Consider the following 15,958-nt stretch of genomic DNA (forward strand, 5'->3'; position numbering starts at 1 on the left):
GACTCTGCTCCTGGGTGGGCGGGGATGGCGAGGGGGGCGTTAGCCCTGCTGGCACCCGGCTCCCAGCTGGGCCTTGGGTAACCTACTAGTGTAAGAGCTGGAGCCTAAGCGCTCTTGGGGGATGCTAACTTCCAAAACTAGGCAGCCTCTTAAGGCTTCTAGGAATTCGCATAGGCACAGACCCTGCCTGCAATCTACTGCCCCAGGGAAAGAGTCCAGAGCTCCGAGTCTAGGAAATGGAGGCGGGAGGGCTCAGTCTGGGTGAGGCCGCTCTGGGACTAACAACCTAGGAAAACCCAAGTGGCCTCCGGGGACTAGTCCTTGAGGGTCCTTTGGCAAACCTTCCCCAGTGGGGTGTCAGCGGCTCACGGGGGGATAAAGCTCGGTGGAGCCCCCCACTGGTCCAACCGGATTCCTCAGCCTGAGACTGTGCCGCAGGCTACATGAAAGAGATCTGACACAGCTAGTGTCTGCCTTACTTTCTTACTCTCCTTCCTTCCTACCCTCCTCCCCTTCTTTCTTCAGGTAAAATTACACACGGAAACTTCTCGCCCATTCCCTACGTCCTCATTACAGAGTCATGCGTTCAGGCCTCTAGTCCAATATTCACCTACCCACCCCCGTCCCCGCACCCCCGCATCCCCGCACCCCTGCATCCCCGCACCCCCGCACCCCCGCCCGGGTGCTCCCTTTAGTTTTACCCCATAATCCCCGACTGGTGTCTGAGACACTCCTAACACTCAACACTTGTGAGTTCCTAACTCTTTGGGCTCCCCTTCTGCTGCACCCTACTGTCCAGGATCTCTGGGCTATGCTTTGAGGGAATGCAAACTAATACCATGAATTTGGGATGAAAAAACAGGGGCATTACCTGAAGAGAGGGCCCCAGGGGCTAATTCAGGTCAGAGTTAATTAGCTCCCTTGGCAAAGAGTGAAGCCAAGGAGCCCAATTTTGTAGTCCACGGACAAGTTTCCTCATTCATTCGGTTTCATTGCCTCCATCTGTAAAAGGGATGTTTTTTTTTAATTCATTTGCCTGCTGGTTTATGTGAAGAAATAAATAACATGCCATGCCTGAAATTTTTATATCGTTCTCAGTATTACCTACCATGCAAGTCCTAGGCTGGCCAAGAATGGAAATTCCCAGCCAGTGAACCTAGCTAGCTCTCCCTCACAAGCTCCCTTCTAGTTGGCCAGGCAGGTCTAATGTGTCTTAGTACATTCAATGGTCTTTCCTTCCTTCAACCTTAAGTCTTGAATCATATCGGTGACTATACATTCATCATCTTTCTAGGCCCCACTAGTCTCTCTTTTCTCTGTCATCTTAATGTTTCCATCAACAATAGTTTGCATACCATGCGTGGCCATGTATGACACAGAGTGCGCAGGTGCTCACACTCTAACATGCATAAGCTGGTTCCAGGCCTGTCCCTATGACGGTCCGTTGGAAACTTGATACTGGATTTACTCTGCATGTTGGAGATTGTTTCTTGGGCTTTTGAGTCCAAGGCTCGTCACCATCCTTCCAAATATGCCCATGTGGGGAAATGGAGATAGTTTCCAGATAACTTTATAAGAGTAAAAACGACCTACCCTCCCAAAGCCTCCTTAAGGAACATCGAAAAATAGTGTGTGTAATTGTTGGCAGCTGAGCCTATTTATAAATCAAGAATAGGAGAGTGTGTAGGCAGACTCAATTTCACAGACAACTAAGAGCATTCAGGACGCAGAATATTAGAGCTAAGAGTTTTAAGGCAGCCATTCTAAATACTAATGAGGAGTAAAATAGAATTCCCCAAAGGGTTAGAATGACTGGCCCAGGATGTCTCAGATGGAGGGTATAGTCAATGCTTTTAATGTACAGACAGCAAGCAGAAATTACCCTGATGATTCTTGGGTGTGTTTCTTAAGCATGCAATTCTATTTGGTGTTCTTGGATAGTATGAGTAATGTGTAGGAAATCAGTCAATGTCTCCACTTCAAGCACGTACTAGATCAGGAAAAGAAAGCCAGAAAATGGTCACTGACTTTGGCTACTAAAATATCCCTACACACTTCCAAGGCTTTATATGCACCAGATATGGGAAAGTATTTTCCCCCCAAAGGTGTACAGTACAAAGTATGGCATTCAAAGCATTCATGGAAGAAGCATTATGATGACCAAGGAAAAAATTCCAAAGCAGAGCCAGAGATACTATCGGCCGTTTATTCTATATGCTGGCTGCAGGTAGGCAAAAGAGTAATGACGTGACATACTACCTTAAGCAGCCACATACCGCTGAAACAGTAACAATGACTGCCATAATTGCTCACACTCAGGACAGGTACACCTCAATGGTACAGTGCCTGCCTAGCACACACACACACACACACACAGATAATGAATTGTCATTGTTGGTTGTTGCACAATTCTAAGCTGTAGAAATCTATTACTCCCATTTAATATTAACAAGAAATTTATGAGGATATATTATTATTATTATTATTATTATTATTATTATTATTATTACCCTGTTTGGCAGTTAAGGAAACTAAAGCTAACTGGATGTTGGATTTTTTCTTTTCCCAAGCTACATACCTTCTTTGGTAATAGAGTGTGTTGGTTAGTTTTTTTGTCCACAGCTAAGATTATCTGGGAAAAGGAATCTCAAATGAGAAAATGCCTCCATCAGATTGCCTCCAGGCAAATTTGTGAGACATTTTCTAGATTTATGATTGATGTGGGAGAACCTGGCTCAATGGGGGCTGTGTCATCCCTGGACAGGTGGTCCTGGGGTATATATAAAAGCAAGCCGAGCTGGCCATGAGGAGCAAGCCAAGAAGCAGTGTTCTTCTGTGGTCTCTGCTCCAGTTCTTCCCTCCATGTCTTGAACTTTTGTCCTGGCTCCCCTCAATAACTGACTGTGACCTGGGATGTAAAAGCCAAATAAACCCTTTCATCCCCAGGTTGCTTTTGGTCATGGTGTTTATCACAGCAACAGAAAGCAAACCAAAATACACATGTTCTTTACTATTTTAAATATTACTGCCTACTTCTTATTACTACCCCCAGTCTTACTTATATCATTGTGTTCCATAACTTCTCTTGCAGTCCAGCTTGGCTCCCTCACGGACTTTTAAATTCTGCCTCCACTGGACCCCGCTACTCACTTTCCATCATGCCACACTATCAGATTCTGTCTGTCCATCTATGTGCCAGCACAGACACATGTGTTCTGTAGTTGTACATTGCTATAATCCCATTACATACCATCATGTTGCCAAGAGGTTTCTCAGGATTGTTAACATTAGTTGTTAGCTTTGGGAACTAGAATCAGGGATAGCAAAATACTTTTATACGGTTGTATTTCCCCACGAATGTGAATTGCTTCTGCAATCGAAGAAATATAAGAGAGGAGAGGAGTGAACTCTATCATGTCTCTTTGCTTTTGCAGAGTGTGCTCCTTGCACTGAGTGCTGCACACTTGCAGCCCAATGTGTTGTTCCCCTGGTCCCAGGGGCACTTGCTGGCCAGTACAAAAGACTCTTGGACTTGAGAATGGTGATGGGAGCTGGGAGGAGATGAAGGTGGAGCTTTGTGGCCAAGGCCCCAGTGAGCAGCTTCCTGCTATGCCCAGCTGCCACTCCCCCAGTGGAAGGGCAGGACAGACAACTACAGTGTCACTGGGCCTCGGTTCTTTCAGGTCAGCCCAAGTGGCTGATGTCATAGCTTCCTCCTCTATGCACTTTCTCTTCTTCTTTCCCAATCTCAGGTCAACCCACATTTTCAAATAACTTCCACATTCTAGATAGCCTAGTCCTGGCTCACAAAGGAAAAAAAAAAATAAAGCTATGTTGTTGTTTTGTTTTGTTTTTTCAATCATCTACTCCACAGTGCTTTCTTAGTGAGGAGCCAGAAGGATAGCTGGATGGCTTTCTCAGCTATCACCTCTGTTACGATCCCGCCCGTCGGATCTGAAGTAACAGTGAGAGGAGGACAGGGCCGAAGGAGCCAAGTCGGCAGGGGTCAGAGGAGCCGTGGCAGGCAGAGACCTCCACCCTTCCGTGCTGGGCCAGATGGGCACCCCAAAGCATTGCCAGCGTCAGCTCACAAACGTGGGGGCCAGGCAAGGCAGATGGTCAAATGGCAAAGAGTCAGCAGCCACAGGAGCTGTGAAGGGCAGACAGGAAAAGAGGCCCAGGGCACCCCCAGCAACACAGGCAGATTGCTGGCACAGAGGCTGCCGGTGGTGGGGCATCTGCCGCTTCCGTCTTCCTGCACCCAGAGGAAGCCTGGCCTAGAAGCTGCAGCATTTGTCACTGAAAATAGCTATGTCATTTCAGGGAGTAAACATTTCAGAGAGTCGGTGGTGATGAGGATGGATTGCTAGCTACCCTGTATGACTGAGAGGAAAAGGACTGACATGGAACTGCCTCCCACTCCCACTCCCCTGTAATAAGGGGGGCTGAGCACCGGAAACCCACCCAAGGGGCAGATTTGACACAGGAAGTGGCTGCTCCTGGGTTAACCAGCGGAGTTTGCTTATGCTACCTGGTGGGTTGCTATTTACCTCAACACCCTGGGGTGGGCACCAGGTGCCGAATGGCTGCTGTGTCAGAAAAAGCAAAGGAATTTGCTCAGAACAGCGGATGCCGAGATCATCAGCTTGCTCGGGCAAACTACTACAGGTCTTGTCCTAAGCATGGGTTATGATACTTGTGCCACCCAAAAATCTCCCAGTTCCAGCCTAGTTGCTGCAGTTGGCTTAGTAGTGACCCAACACAGAGCCTGGCACAAATCTCAGGCCTTACATACACTTACTGACCGACACTGAATCCCATTGTAGATGCCCAACCCTCTATTGCAAAAAAGCTTCAGAATTTTGATGACATCCAGTACATTCTGTGGCGAGATATAGTATAAACAAAGTTGCTTCTCAGCCTTTCATTTAACACAACGCATAGTATAATTATATAATAACATAAAGCATATATTGAGCCCTCAGAGACAGTCCACACCCTCAGGGGATCTGCTAGGGTAAATGTCCATCAAATAATAGCAACCTGCAGCTGCTCTGGAGACTGGAAAGAACATAGAACTGGGGGGCATGTATTACCTAGGCCCCAGAGCTCAAGAAAAGGATGTCCAATATGAAATCGGGAAGATAAGCATGAACATTAACTCAGAGCAGCCACTCCTGCGAGACTCTGTGACAGCTGGGGACATAGCCTATGCCAGGACCCCAGAGAGGCAAGCCCACAGGGCATCTGAGGGTGAGGGGCAGTGCAAATGGAAGGAAGGCTGGCTGGGGATGGGATGGGCAGGATAGAGAGCTTTGACACAGAGCTGTGGCTTTATCCTGAGAACAATGCGGAGCCACGGCAGAGATTTAGATTACAAAGAATGGCATGACAAGAGCTCAGAATGTTGTAAATGCCCCGGTAGGACAATGTGGAAATGGCAGGAACATGTGTATAGTCAAAAGGCTGTTGTAGAACAGGGGGGGCAAGAGAGATTTTGCAGATGAACCAAAGAGACAGATTAGAGTTTAGGGACCTTAAATTGTGGGCCGAAACACACAGTGTTGGATTGCATATGACGAGGGAGTGAGGAAGACATCATGGACCTGGCTCAGCTTCTGGCTGCATGGCTTTTCCAGGTATGGTTTTCCCTTAAGGGTCACAGCTCTAGAAATATGAGCTGTTTCGTTCTAGACGTGCCCAGAATAAGTCAGTGCACAGGGGCCAGTGCTCAACCCTCATCCAGAGCGTAGAATTTTGATAAGGTTTCAAATTTATAAGTCATCTACCTCTGAACAGTAACTTGAAGATATTCTTGGCTAAGGAAGTCACTTATCAATCACCTATACTTAAAGGCTTCCAAGCCATGGTCACCAGACCCTGTGGCCCTTGTGCCTGTGAGGTGATAGTGATAGAAAGGCTTATCTCACAGCAGCTGAGAAGAAAGGAGGGACCACAATAGTCCCCGTGAGGACAGACCCCCTATGACTAACTTTCTTCCACCAGCCCTTACCTCCTAAAGGTCCCACCAAGGCTCCAAGATAGTGCCACTGGCCGGCAGCCTAGCATTTAGCATATGGGCCTTTTGTTGATACTTGTTGAGACCATTCAAACAATACTGCAAGTATTGCTTGAGAATTGGTGAGCAATTAGCACGGCGGGCTTTGAGGGGCCCCGTCATTTGGTGGCTAGGTAGAAAAGCCAGTGTGTCCCTTCCTCCAACTCAAGTCTGACCCCATTTCCCCAGTCTCCCATGTCCTCTAGCAGAAGAGAATAAAGGGTACTCTCGCCTCTCTACCTTCTTGCACTCACAGCCTCCCCTCTGTTCTCTGCCTGGAAACCACCGGAGTGCATCTCATCAAGTTCCCTAACACCATGTATGCCAGTCCCTTAAGAAGCCCTAGATCTTCAATTCACCTTCCATCTTACTCTCTTGCTCAGCTCCTGAACCTTCCAGGTGGATCTGGAGCTCACAAGCCATGCTTAAGCAAAACACATCCTCTCCCTTCCTGCTCTGAACTGCCAAGGACACACCTCCTCTGTAGCCCTATCAAGTGGCAGCAATGTCTTTCCACCACAGCCTTTGTGCTACTAGCACTGACCATGGAACAAATGTCTCTTTGGATCCTCACTCCCATGCCCAGACAATTCCCCTTTGTTCCTCCATAATGACTGCCAGCTTTGAACATCATGTCATCAAACTGTGAACTACTGCATGTACTTGTACAATCCTTTATCATCCAGGACCATCCACCCTCGTTTCTAGAGGATTGCTATGTTCTGGTTTATTGTCAGTCATTCCAAAATGACTCTACCAAGAGTTTTCAGTCGTTTTAATATCCTTGTAGATGACTCTTCCCCAGCATGTTTCCTTTCCTGGCTTTGTCCATCACCACCACTTCCCTCACAAAACATAATAGAAATAAAATATGAACCACACCCATAGCTTCTTTTAACATTAAAATGAGAGGCACTAGTTTTAATAATATACTTTTAAGGCTTTCTTTTTAGTTTGGTCATAGTTTGGGGGTATCTCATCTTCGTATACGTTTGTGTACCACTTACATGCCTGGTACCTGAGGAGGCCAGAATAGGGTGTCAGGAACTGGACTTGTAGATGTTATGAACTGTCTCTGTGTACTAGGAACCAAACCAAGATCCTCTGGAAGAGCAGCCAATGCTCTTATCAGCTGAGTCATCTCCTCTGCCCCATAATATACCTTCTTAAACTGGTATTTTTAAGATCCTACCATTTCAATGTGTAACTGGCAATTTAAAAATTATTAGTGAAATATTTCTTCTTGGTGCTAACTCATGAGAATTTACTGTGTATTTTACACTATAGCACATTTTTGTTGTTGTTGTTATTTTGTTTTTCGAGACAGGGTTTCTCTGTGTAGTTTTGGTGCCTGTCCTGGATCTCACTCTGTAGACCAGGCTGGTCTCAAACCCACAGAGATCTGCTTGGCTCTGCCTCCCAAGTGCTGGGATTAAAGGCATGGGCCACGACCTCCCGGCAGCACATCTTTTAAAAATATTATTATATGTTCCTTGGTAATTGCACATGTGAATGCAATGTGTTTAGATCATATCCACTTCTCACATCTCCTTTGTAACTCTCTCTGGATGCCCACACACAGTCTCAAGCCATGGATCTCTTTTTCCTCTTCCCCTTTCCCCTCTGTTTTATAACCCACTGAGCACAGTCAATGCTGCCCATATATGAACGAGTTTATCACCATTCCCTGGCTCACAGGCAACCTACCACAGGCCACATTGCTAAAGAAAACTGAGTCTCCTCTCAGCAGCCGTCATCTGCCAAAAGCTCCTCAGGCAGGAATAGGGCCGTGTGATTCTCCCCCTGAGAGCACATCAAGGAAGACAAGTCTCGTTTGTGTGTGTGTTTATTTTTGACATATTTCTAGTGGCCACCACATCACACGGTACAAATAGACATCGTGCCACTGCTTCACTCTGAAAGTCTAAGCTCCCCTCCCTCCACCAGCTTCTTTTGTCTTCTAGCCCCCTCTCTTCTTTTACTTTAATTCAGATAATTCTTGGATCTCAAGACCAGTAAGTCCGCTTTCCATTACCATGCTTCCATATCAGTTTACGTTCCTTGGACAAACAATTGATAACGCCACGCTCCTGAACCTGCTCTCAGTTCCCTTGTGCCTCTCCCTTCCTCTTTGATTCTTGCAAAATCCAATCCTGGGCTAGGCTCCACTCCACTACTATGCCTGCACCTATATATTTCAGCAGGGTTGGGGTGTAGCTGGAGCAAGCCCCAGCAGTCCCTTAGCCCACTTATAAAATAAACATACAGATGCTTATATTATTTAAACTGCTTGGCCATTAGCTCAGGCCTATCATTGTCTAGCTCTTACTCTTATACTTAGCCCATTTCTATTAATCTATACTTTGCCACGTGGCTCGTGGCTTATTGGTACCTTACATCTTCCTTGTCCTGGCGACGGCTCCAGCAGTCTCTCCCTCTGACTTCCTCTTCCCTCAATTCTCCTCTCTGTTAGTCCTGCCTATACTTCCTGTCTGGCTACTGGCCAATCAGTGTTTTATTTATATAGAGCAATATCCACAGCATTGGGCAAATACTCAGACCTTCTGGCCAGTCTCATTCGAAAATTCATGACAATGAACTTCAAGTGGCCCTCGGCAATTAATTCTGCTTCCTAATAAGTATCCCAACTTTCATGTCCATTTACTTTCCCAAACTCTAGGAAGACTTGTAGACCTCATCCTTAATTTACTTATTCTTCTTCATCCTCATGCACAGCTGATAGCCTCGCTTCTGGTTTCACTGAAGAAATCAAACTAATTGAAAGATCTTCCATAGCCACACTCCCTCCTACATATCTGCCAAAATTATTCCCTGGCCTCATATATTCATTCTGTTCCAACAACATATGCAAGATACACTCTGTGATAGTTTGAATGTAACTGGCCCCCATAAACTCATAGGGAGTGGCACTATTAGAAGGTGTGGTTTTGTTAGAGTAGATATGGCCTTGTTGGAGAAAGTGTGTCACTGGGGAGGCAGGTTTTGAGGTCTCATATATGCTCAAGCCACTCCTAGTGTCTCAGTTCACTTCCTGTTGCCTTCCAATCAAGATGTAGGACTTTCAGCTACCTCTCCAGCACCATGTCTGCCTGCACACTACCACGTCCCACCATGATGATAAAACTGAACCTCTGAAATATAAGCTACCCAATTAAATGTTTTCCTTTATAAGAGTTGCTGTGGCCATGGTGTCGCTTCACAGCAATAGAAACCCTAAGACATGCTCCTATCTTGGAGCATTGCACTTGACATTTCTTGTGCCTAGTTTGTTCTTCCACAAAGCTAGGCATGGTAGAACACAACTGTCATCTCATATCACACAACTTTTCCTAGGCACACATAACTATCACCCCAGATAGGCACTGATAAAGAAAAAAATCCATCCAAACACTCTTGGTGAGTCAATGAGTTTATAAGGGGTGACACAGGAGTATGGGTTAGGGATTGCTTACAAGAACATGGGTGAAGCTAGCTTGTATCACCTAAAAGCCCAATCCCAGCATTGGTGATATCTCACAAAGAGTTGTTCCCCTGAGTCCCAACCTCCAGTCAACCTCTAGCACTCATCCTCTAAGACCACATCTAGAGAGCAGGAGTGAGTGGTGACTGGTGTCTCAGAAGAGCCTTTGTGACTGCTCTCACCCTGTGAGGGGGTGTTAACATCCTTCTTACCATCAACATAGACCTAGCTGTCACTGTGTTGTTCTGTTTATCTCATGGCCATACTTGTATTCTGTAAGCTATTATCATCTACTTCATGGTAGCTGACAGTCATGCCATACCCAGAGGACATAGCTCTATTACAGCACCCTAGCTAGCAAAGACTCCCCCTCAAAAATAATCCAAATTAGAACAAAACAAAAGCACAGTGTTCTTCAGCTGTGTTATTTTTATATCACTACACCATATTACCTGACAGAAGAAGGAGAGGAAGGATTTATTTTGGCTCAGTGAATTAGAGCCCATCTTGGTGGGGAAGGTGTGCATAGGGCTTAGTCTGGGACAACAGAAATGTTCATGGTACTAACCAGGGCTACGTCCAGAAATGGGGCTTCAGCCATAATGCTTAAAGCCCACCCCTGTTAACTCATGTCCTCCGGGTGTGCCCCAGTACCTTGAAAAGTTCCAGCTACCCCAGATAGTTCCTCCAGCTAGGGACCAAATATTTAAACATATGAGCCTGTGGGGATATTTTATATTCAAACCATAACATCTACTCCTGTTCCCACAGGTTCATGACCATCTCAAAATGCAGATCATATCCAGTTCGACCTCAAAGTTCCCCATGGTATTAAGAGTTTCAGCATCATTCAAAAGTTGAAAGTCCAGGTCTGGTGGCAGCCATCAAGTGAGCCAAGATGGGTGAATACAGATACAGGAAAGAGCTACAGCAGAAGAAGTAGTCAGATGTGAGGTCCTTTTTTCTGAGGGTCTGCGGCTAGCAGCTTCTGCACTGCACAGGGCTCCCCATGCCACACAGCCCGATAAAGCAGGCAGGCTGGGATACAAGGCCTAGCAAGGTTATGTCATGTGTCATGTGGAGGGTCCATGTCCTCTGTGGTGGCTATCAATGCCCAGTTCCTAAGGCTGCAACTTATGAATTCTTTGAAAATGGTCTTCATTGATCCATTCTGTAAAGCTACCAAAAGAAAGCCTGACATGCAGTGGATCACCAAACCAGTCCACAAGCACAGGGAGATGTGTGGGCTGTCATCTGCAGGATGCAGGAGCCTGGACCTTAGAAAGGGCCACTAACTCCACTACATTATTAGTGGCTCTCACCGTGCAGACTGGAGAAGGTTCAGTACTCTCCAGCTCTACCATCTAATACACATAATGTTTGTAAAGTTCATACCGGCTGAACAATTTAGGGCAGTCAAAAGAAAAGCAAAAGTTCAAAGCACTTTTGAGACTTAAACTTAACATAATGAAAAGGGGAATTAGATACTTTCAATATATAATGACAAATAGTGAACATCCCCATTCCAAACAGGAGGGAGGAACGGGGAAATGGCAAGAAAGGGTTAGACCAAGGCAAGACTGAAATCCTACAGGGCAAACATTAAACCTTGGGTTACTATGAGGCATTCAGGGTTTGTGGTAGCATCATGTGGGCTCCCATAGGCTTGGGTAGTCCCACCCTACAGCCCTTTCATCTGCAGCATTATGTAACCTTTCTCTTGGACTGGCTACACTTGGCACATGCAGCTTTCCTCAGCACATGTTCTATATTCCTGGCATCTCCATCATCTTAGGGTCTCTACTGTAGCTTAAGCATCATCCTATGAGTTTTACACATTGACCTCTTAGGACCTTCTAGAATCTGATTCTGCTGCACACTATCTAGCTTTGTTGATTGGATTTTTTGTTTTTTTCTTTCTGAAACCTTGACTCAAGCCTCCTTATCCCTGTTATTCTTGCATCCTGCATGTCTTCAAAATCAGCACCAATTAGATGGTACCACCTCTCTTGCCAGCTCAAGATGTCCTCTTCTGACAATGGCTTCAAGTGCTTATGGCTGACCCTGGGGAGACATTTTCCTAGATAGCTTACCCTGGAGTCCCTATCTTTGCAGGCACTTTATTTTTCTTTAGTGCATGTTTTTTAAGTGAGTTTTCAGTTTGATGCCCTGGAGGCTTCTATGGGATGGGTGGTTCTTCCATATTGCAAAGTGTCTGGTTTCTCTTTAATTGCATCAATCTCCTTAACAACTGTAGCTGGCTTTCCCTCACCAATCTTGTCTGAAACTTGAAACTTCCTCATGCTCCTCTGCATACCAAACTACAAATTTTTTCTCCTATTTCTGCTCTACTTTCTGTTCCTTGTCACCGAAAATCTGTGTAAGAGCTGTGAGCAATAACCATATCGCAGCCTGGGTGGTATGTTGTCATCCAATTTCTTGCATTGAATTAATTAGTTCATTACCTTTTAATTAAACTGTTAATCCTGCTGGGTGAGAATAAGGCCACTACGATAAATTTTGAGTCAAATTTGAAGCAAGCTTTAATTTAATACTGGCCAGTATGATGGACTCCAGCCAGGTCCATTCATGGGATCCCAGAAAATGGCCACGAGTCACATTTTGCAGAGGCTTAAAAAGGCAACCCCATAAGGCCACTGGATTTCCCATCAGGTCCAATCAGGGGCAGGCATACATCCTGATGTATTTCCTGCCTACTGTATCTCCCCCACCACCACCACCACCACATGTGATGAAGCACATCTGGTGAAACTGGGTAAGCAAACTTGCTTAGGGAAGTGAAAACATGCAGCTTGTTATCTCCTATAAACAGTAGCCTCCAGCATTTCAGGAAGTATCTGTCCTTGGGCAAGGGCCTTGCAGGTTAGAGACATTTTCATTTGATGGATTTCGTAGGCACAATAATTATAACTGAAAACATAACTTTGGCTCTCACAAAACCTCACTAAAATCTTGGGGGTCACATGCACAGTGTAGCCAGATTCTTTTCCAGAATATAAGAATGACCTCTAGCCCGTCTCCTGATATAGTCCTCGTTTCTCTCTGCAGCCTCGGGGGCATGGTGTTTATTAGCCACATTTCTATCAGCATTCTGGTCTTCTGAACTCCCACCAGAATGGCCTCCTAAGTTCTGCATACAGCATCCTAGGGCTTCTGCAACCGGATGCCCCAAACGCTCCCCATTCCACCTGCAAACCAGTTCCCAATGAACCCTATGGCTAGGCTCATGGCAGCAATGGATCCTCTCTTGGTACAACTTTTCTACCTTAGTTACTTTTACTTTACTATGAACAAATACCTGACAGAAGTGACTTAATGGGGGAGAATTTATTTTGACCCATGGTCAAGGGACTTAAGGTTCATCATGGTTGGGAAGGCATGGCAGAGTGATCTGTCTGGAGTAGCTGAGTGTTCAAGAGCTGTTTGTTGAGCCAGAAAGCAGAGAGAACTTGGACGACATGAAGGCTAGAATATAACCTTTAAGGCTCTTCCTACAGTGACCCATTTCCTCTAGGTGTGTTCCACCTCCTACAGGTTCCACAACCTCCCAAACATACCGCCATCTAAGGAATAAATGTTCAAATACATAAGCCTGTAGGGCAGTGGTTCTCAACCTTCCTAATGCTGCAACCCTTTAATACAGTTCTTCATGCTGTGGTGACCCCCTAATCATTAAATTATTTCCGTTGCTACTTCACAACTAATTTTGCTACTGCTATGAATTGTAATGCAAATATCTGTGTTTCCAGTGGTCCTAGGCGGCCCCTGTGAAGGGATCATTTGACCCCCAAAGGGATCACAACCCACAGGCTGAGAACCATTGTTATAGGGAACATTTTATATTGGAACTACGGATATCTATATGGCTTACAGTATCATCTTTTTTATTTCCTTTCTCAAATGCTGTCTTTCCAGTGAACTACTCCATGACCATACTGTTCAGAACTATATTTACCAAGTCTATTTATTTTCCTCCTCACCTTTATTTTACTTCAAAGCCTTAGCCATCTTAAATATATCACTCAGCCTTTTGCTTTAACATTAATATATACAAACATACAATTTGGCGTAAATCTAAAATATTCACAAATATAAATATATTATATGCAAATATATATAAATTACAAATATAAACATAGTTTTATTTTAGAGGCATGATCTCACTGTGTAATGTAGTCTTGGCCTGGAACTCACTGCGTAAGCCATGATGGCCACAGGCTCACAGAAATCTGCCTGCCTCTGCCTCCCCCATGCTAGGCTAAAAGGCGTGTGCCACTGCATCTTGCCTAGTTGTTTTGTTCCAGTTAGCTGATTGTGCCCTCCTCCCTACTACTTTTGATTTGACTATAAGCCCCAAGACAGCATGTGTTTGGGCCTCTAGCCACTGGAGCAGTACTGTTACATGGTAGGAGCTCCACAAATACATGTAACTTGGAATTGATAACTAGTAGAAAAGGAAAAGGGGAAGCCATGAGAAGGAAAAAAATAGGGGGAAATGTTAGGAAGTAGTCAACTGTATGAAATGTTCCTGGTGCATGCACAAAGCAAGGTTGAGATGACTCAAATCTACCCACGTGCGGATACAGATTGCATGTGAGTTGCTTCAGGGGAGTGGAGATGCAGACAAGTCGGGCTGAGGACTGAATGGAAGTGAGGAAGAGGAGAAGACGGGGTAAGCGTCGGTGGCTTTTGCAACAACATGTCTGAGAAGGAAACTAGAGAGATGCAGGGAGGAAGCCTGACACAGTCCAGCTCCCACCTTAGAACAGGAAGGCGCCTTCGGTCTCCTAACAGTTTCAGTAAAAGAAGTCGGCCTTGGCTGACAAGATGGTCAGCAGGTAGAGGCGCTTGTCGAAAGGCACTCGTGCAAACCTCTTGACCTGAGTCTGCCCCCAGGACTTACGTGGTGGAGGAGAGAACCTACTCCTGAAAGTTTTGCTCTGACCTCCCCATGTACACCGTCATATGCCCACATCACACAAAACAGATAAATGAAAAGAAAATTCTACAGTGGCACTGGAGAGGTGGCTCAGTGGTTGAGAGTGAATATTGCTCTGGAACAGGACCTGAGATCTGTTCCCAGCACCCATGAAGGGCAGCTTACAATCACCCTTAACAGTTCCAAGGAATCTGACACCCTCTTCTGGCCTAGGAAAGAAACCTACACTCAGGTGCACATACATAGAGACACACAGGCATGCACATAATTAAAAATATAAATAATCTTTAAAAAGTCAACATTTCCTACCACTAGTGCACGCGCACGCGCGCGCGCGCGCACACACACACACACACACACACACACACACACACACACATATATCAAAATGTTAATAATACAAGATACAGAGAGTAATGATGGGTTTTTGTTTTACTAATCTGTGTTTAATTTTTTTCTACAATAAATGCATATTTTTCATAACTTTTCATTAAGTTAAAGCAAAGCACACATTACCTGAAATTAAGTTTGCAGCCTCCTTTGAATTTTCTCATCTGGGGGGAGCAGCTAACAGGCGGAACAATTGACTCAGCTAGTGAACAAGCTGCAAGTGGTCCCCCACCCCAGAGAGCAAAGGCTATCCCATCTTCTTATCATTGCAAAACCTTAGCTAAACAACGACCTGAACACCACCCCCAACACTACACGCCCATTCTTAAACACACAGAACAGATGTTCTCAGGAAGTCTTCACACACACACACACACACACACACACACACACACACACACAGTAGTGAAGCACACACCATGGGATCTGCTCTCTTAAAACAGTCTTTTAAACTAATGAGCAAAAGAAGATGAGACTTGGGTTTATTTCAATAGTGTTTAATGTTACAATGAAAAAATCATGGAAAACCAGTCTGACAGGATTACTGGGGAGACATAGATAGGGAAAAGAACGGCAGCCTGAGAATGAGAGGACCTGCATTTAGGTTCCAGGGCTTTCTAGCTGGAAAGCTGTAGAAGTGGGAGGTGGACTTTCTTTGTCTTTAGAAGACATCAAGAAAGTTGCTTTCCACTTCTAACATTCAGCAATGTGCAGCTGACACCGTGTGTGTTTGTTGTACTTTTGTTGCTTGGTTTTCTCATTATTGCCTGAGCTTTTGTTTGTCTAAAACGGGGTAGCCTTTCTATGTAGCTCAGGATGGTCTCAAATGCACTATGTAGCCTGGGGTTAACCTTGAATTCATGGTTCTCCAGTCTCATTTCCCAAGGGCTGGGATTACAGGTGAACACCACTACGCCCAGCCCTTGCGCCTCCTTTTGTTTGTTTTTATGTGTGGGGGTATTTTGCTTACATATGTGTCTGTGCATCATTTGAGTGCAATGCCTAATGACCCAAAGATCCTCTGTCACTAGAGTTGGAGATGGTTGTGAACCACCATGTGGGTGCTGGG

The 15,958-nt window shown here is 45.3% G+C and overlaps 1 protein-coding gene and 1 pseudogene across 1 annotated transcript in view; both read left to right on the top strand.

Annotated features, from left to right (window-relative positions):
• Positions 1–15,958, top strand: part of Fam131b (family with sequence similarity 131 member B) — a 32,629-nt gene that overhangs the window by 164 nt on the left and 16,507 nt on the right. The gene's annotated exons all lie outside the window — the stretch shown is intronic.
• Positions 9–13,610, top strand: LOC143272301 (large ribosomal subunit protein eL15 pseudogene; annotated as a pseudogene).

The sequence above is a fragment of the Peromyscus maniculatus genome, chromosome 3 (genome assembly GCF_049852395.1).
Source record: "Peromyscus maniculatus bairdii isolate BWxNUB_F1_BW_parent chromosome 3, HU_Pman_BW_mat_3.1, whole genome shotgun sequence".
In the NCBI taxonomy this organism is placed as follows: Eukaryota; Metazoa; Chordata; class Mammalia; order Rodentia; family Cricetidae; genus Peromyscus; species Peromyscus maniculatus.